Source organism: Juglans microcarpa x Juglans regia, chromosome 2S (assembly GCF_004785595.1).
Source record: "Juglans microcarpa x Juglans regia isolate MS1-56 chromosome 2S, Jm3101_v1.0, whole genome shotgun sequence".
Taxonomy (NCBI): domain Eukaryota; kingdom Viridiplantae; phylum Streptophyta; class Magnoliopsida; order Fagales; family Juglandaceae; genus Juglans; species Juglans microcarpa x Juglans regia.
The window spans coordinates 11,486,276-11,492,275 of NC_054597.1; positions in this window are offsets into that span (position 1 = coordinate 11,486,276).

A 6,000-nucleotide genomic window follows, 5' to 3' on the forward strand; every position below is an offset into this window, starting at 1 on the left:
TATCCAGAGATAGCTGAACCAACCTATTGTTCACTTGCACCCAATCGGAGTGAAAACAACAAGGTCTTGCTCCAACTTATACTAGTTGACATCCACTTTGGCAGCAATAGCATCGATCTTCTGTGAAAGCTGAGTTATTTTCTCCTGCACTTAAGAGGAGAGTACCGAAGGCTAGGCTTAGGTGGAGAGGAAGTAGACTCTGTGCTATGTGGACTTTTCTTGGACAACATAGCCTCTGACTTAACCACTATAATGGCAGAAATAGAATCAGCCATCTTCATGGTTGGCTCATTGTCTCGAAGAGGAACCTTAGCCTTGAGGGCTAGTTTAATGATTAAGCTTCCAAAAGGCAGATTCAGCTCCTTCTCCACATGCGAGCAATGAATAATATCTATGACATGCCTAAGAAAATCAATAGATACACCTGTAGCTAAGGCATACATAAAATATGCACGCTCTAGAGGGAGCTCAGTTTAACGATGAATGGGCCAAAAGTTTGACAACACAATTTTGGCTAAAAGTCTGTATGAAGGGAGCATGACATTTATAGGGAGTCTATGGACCTTAGGATTCCATTTTAGGCCATGAGGCCTAACAAAAAGATTGCGCATGGCAGTTTTTGTTGGGGCACCCATCCCTTGATATGAGTATATAGGAGAGTCCACAACAGGCAGGTCAAATAAATCCCTCAGAATGGCAGGAGAAACCTCAATGGTGGTTCCCTTAACAACAGATATTATGTTATGCTCGACCAAATTAAAATGAGCAATATTAGAATAAGCATCCCTAACTATCTCAACGCACAGAGTAGGAGAGGAGTGTGTGAGATTTTTCTAGTATCTATTCTCCAAAATTCTTTGAGTAATGTCAAATTCAATGGATGGGAAATCAACGAGACTAATATCTCTCTCACCTAGGACTGGTCTGTGTGAGAAGATGTTCCTGTATGCAGCTTAAGCTTGTGGTGAAGTGAAGCGCTCATACGCAGCACCAGACCGTGTCGATGTAGGAGGAGTGGCAGCTGGAAGCTCTTCCTCACTGGAAGAATTTTTAGGTGTTGGAACATGATTAGAACGAGGTATGTGCATGAATGTATGTAAAAATTATTGACAAAATGCTTAAAAACATTAGTTGAGGCAAAACATTAAGTACTTAGTGAGCAACACATGAAATCTGAAATGCCTAATGCAATAAAGAAGAAATCCTTCATGCATACATTAAAAATGTAGACCCAACCACAAGATGCATGATTCATAACCCAAACAAGAAAAAAGAACCATTAGCATCACAACAGATACTGAACTCCACATCAGTGTTCATCGAACCCTAGAGCTAGAAAGGAAAAAATGGGGCACATACCGTGACTGCGGATCTTGTAGACAAGGATGTCTGCTCATTTTTGAAACCACAGAGTGCTCTAGAACACGAGAAGTGTGATAACTTGTGTTTGGCTAGAGCACAAAAAGGCGTGAGGGGCCTGAAGTAAAATGAAGTGAATGGGAGGGGTCTTAGGAGGTATCGAGCGTGAGTGTGTCAATGTGCCTGGGAGTCCCTCTTAAGTGGGGCTAGGTAATAAACTTAGTAAACTAATGGAATTGAGTCATTTACCACAATAAGCCTTAGAGTCCCACTGGGACATAAGTTACCTCTGTAAAAAGACTCCCAGATTGCATATGAAACATGCCCTCATGTAGAAAAATGCCCATATGGAAAAAAATGACAAATAAAAAAAAAATCTCAACAATGAAAAATCAAGATTGTCCTAAAAAAAAAATTAAGAAAATTAAATCCATTTAAGCCAAAGCACCTGCCTAAGTGCACCAACTGTTCAAGCACCAATATCAATCACACAACCAAAAAAATATGTTGTCTTATTTGAAACAAGACAAAATGAATGTGGACACACCATACATTTATCATGAGCAAAGTCCATATCCGTGTGTGAGTGAGGCTACTTACTCCCATAAAAAAATATTTCATATTTATTTTATTTTATTATTATATTTCCTTCCCCTCCTCCCCCCTCTCCATTTTTTTATTTTATTTTACATAGATACTCCCAAATGGTTTATCTTTCACCTCAAAAGTCAAACTTTATGTTAGAGTTTAGATATTTCAAAAGAGTATCTCCTCTGAACATAAAGTTGCTCAACCCTTAGTGTGTCTATTTTATTCCTCATCTTTTTTTCACAATAAATAGAGCAATGATTTTTTCTATAACAACTTAAAGAACAAGATTCGTGTAGGGTGTTTGTCTTTTTCTACAATAAAAAAATACAGACTTTTTCTATGTGGATCAAACCTTTATGTTCGGCAAGAAGAGACCTCTTGACTTTTAGTATAAGGTTCAACTAGTATTAGTCAATTTAAGGTGTAGACTCCCCCTTTGGTCAACATTTATAAAACTTTATGGACCATACATAATGAATAAAATGTTAAAAATAAGTTTCTCACAGTGCACGTGAATTTGACTTTAGCAAAATGAGCCATGGGGTCTACATTCACATTATAGACTAAACAGAACTAGAGAGATATTCCAGCTCCAAGTATGGAAAGTGTGAAGAACCGAATACTCAATACTTGGCACACCCAACATGATCTTTGCTCAACTTAACAAAAATAAAACTGAAAAATAAAGCAAAAGAATGTCAAATAATGTAAAAATGAAAAAAACAATATGTGAAATGCATGTCCTAAACTAATGATGTGCATACAATAATAGAAAGAAATGTAAGTTGGCCTATCACTTAATGTCACACACACCTATAGATTTCCTTAGAAACTCAAATCTTAAATCATCTAAAGGTTTAGTAAATAAGTCAGCTAATTGATGCTGAGTAGACACATGATCCAATGGCACTATTTTAGACTCGACCAAATCGCTAATGACATGATGTTTAATATCTATGTGTTTGGTCCTAGAATGCTAAACAGGATTCTTGGAGATACTAATAACACTTGAGTTAGTCATGGTATCGTGAGAGAATCCATAATCTTGAAGCATCTTTTTCATCGAAAGCAGTTGAGTACAACAACTTCTACCTACTATATATTCGGCTTCAGTTATAGATAAAGAAATTGAATTTTGCTTCTTGAAAAATCCAAGCTACAAGTTTTCCACCTACATAAAAGCAACATTTTGAGGTACTTTTTCTATCATCAGCATTTCCAACCCAATCCACATTTGAATATAAACTAGTTCCAAGTTTGTATCCTTTGAATACCAAATCCCATAGTCAATCGTTGCACTAAGATACTTAATGATACTTTTGACTGCAGTGAGATTTGATTCCTTAGGATTGGACTGAAACCTATCACATGCTCCAACAATAAAGGCTATATCGGGCCTACTAGCAGTTATATAAAGAAGCCTTTCAATCATACTTCTATATAGAGTATGATCAATATTTCTACATGTAGAGTCAGTGCTGATTTTTACTGATGTGCTCTTGGGAGTGCGAGTATGACTCTTGCCTTCCATCCCAAACTTCTTAACAAGCTCTCTAGTATTGTGAGATAAAAATTCATTCTTTAGTTTATTTTACTTGAATACACAAAAAGAAGTTTAACTCACCAATCATATTCATACCAAATTCAGACTTAATTTCAGTAGCAAAATCATATGAGAATGAATCAAATGTTGCTCTAAACACAATACCATCAATATAAATTTGAGTAATGGGTAGTTGTGTACCAGATATTCTGTTGAAGAGAGTCCTATCAACTTATCCTCTAGTGAACCCATGTTCAAGTAGATAAGTTATGAGTCTTTTATACTAAGCACAATGTGCTAGTTTTAGCCCATAAATAGCTTTATTCAACCTGTAAACATGGTCAGGATAGAGGTGATTAATGAAATCTTTAGGTTATTTTACATATACCTCTTCTTGTATAATGTCATTTAAAAATGCACTCTTGACATCTATTTGATGTAACTTGAAATTTAGTTGGGAAGCAATGATAAGAAGTATGCAGACTGACTCCAACCGAGCAACAAGAGTGAAGTATTCATTAAAGTCAATTCCTTCTACTTGTGTGTAACCTTGTGCAACTAGTCTAGCCTTGTTTCTCACAATGGTTCCATGTTCATCTGACTTGTTATTGAAGCTCCATTTGGTTTCAATGACAGTGTAATTTTCAGGTCTAGGAACCAACTCTCAAACATTATTTTTTGTGAATTGGTGAAGTTCTTCATGCATGACATTCACCCAACTTTCATCATTCAAAGCTTCATCTACCTTATAGGTTCCACTTATGACAAAAACACAAAAAAAAAAACTTGATTTTGCACTCTTTTTCGAAGTCTCGTACCTTCATCTAGCTTACTAAGAATGTTCTCTCTTGGATGATTGTGTGTAACTCTTGTAGAGGGTTCTATGTCTTGCGAAGGAGGAGAATTTTGAGGAGTTTGTTACATGTAGTCTTCATAACTTTGTTCTTGTGCACACTCTTCAGCAGCTCGGCCTATCTCGAGCTACCTATTTCTTTTAAGTTTTCAAGTTTCATTTTAGTGGTCTCGACTGACTCATTATCTGCAACCACATTAACAGATTTCATGACTATTTTTGTCCGTAGGTTGTAGACTCTATATGCCTTACTATTAGATGTATCCAAGGAACACCCCTTCATCACTCTTACTATCAAACTTATGTGAGTTTTCACGATCTTGCAAGTGTAGCATTTGCTGCCAAATACTCTAAAGTACTTAACTATTGGCTTTTTATTTTTCCATAAGCCATAAGGATTATGTTTGATGCTAGGCCTTAGAAAAACTTGATTTATGATGTGACTTGCTGTATTCATAGCTTCTCCCAAAAAATACAAGGCCATTTTCTTGATGCTTAACATGGTTTATGTCATCTCTTGAATAACCTTATTTTTCTTTTAAACCACTCCATTTTGTTGAGTAATAGGAGTAGAAAACTCTTGGTGAATGCCTTGTTCATCACAAAAAAAGAAAAATTAGTATTATCAAATTCCTTACCCTGATCACTACGAATTCTAGAGATAGAAAGATCCTTGTCTATTTGTAGTCTTTTGAACAACTTCTTGGCATGATCAAACACTTCAGATGTTTCTCTTAAGAGAATAGTCCAAGTATATCTGAAAAAATCATCCACAATGACCATAATATACTTTTTTCTACCCAGACTTTCAGTTTGTGTTGGACCCATCAATTTCATGTGAAGTCGCTCAAGTGGTCGAGAGGTAAGAATTTTTAAAACTTTCTCTTGTCGTGCTCTTGTTTGTTTTCCCTGTTGGCGCAGTCCACAAACTATCTTCTTGACTTTGGAAGGCTTAGGCAAACCTACAACAATTTCTTTTTTGAAATTTTTGATAAGTCTCTTAAATTGATATGACTAAGTCGTTGGTGCCACAACTCGACTTTATCCAACAAGACTCTATGGCAACACAATTGGATTGTTGAGGAGACTCCATAATAGTTGTCGGATGTTCTAGTGCCCTTCAAGATCCATTCTCTAGCTTTGTTGTAAACATTGCACTCATTCTTTGAAAACTGCGCAATAAGATTATTATCAAAAAATTAACTAATGCTTAACAAGTTAGCTTTCAAACCATTAGCAAATAAAGCATTATGAAGAATAGGTAGTCTAGATATTTTAACACTCAATTTTTCTTTAACAATGGACTTGCTACCATCTCCAAATGTCACGGTGCCTCCACGACTCGATCTTCTTGAGCAAAGTTTTGCCACCGGACATATGTCTCGAGCATGTGCTGTCTAGATACCAAAGGCGATAGTCTATTGACTTAAGAGTTGTATGGGCAACTAGACATACGACATCTTCTTTGACCACCCATTTTGATTTATGTTTTGAGCAATTATTTTCATCATGACCACTTTTCATGATCTTTTCTTTGTTGTGAATATAAAATTCAGATAGTTCACCTAACTTTAGGCTTATTGAGGTTATTTGATGACTTAACTATTGGACTTGATTTTCAAGAGTCTTTGCCTTCTTCTTTGATTTTCTTTCA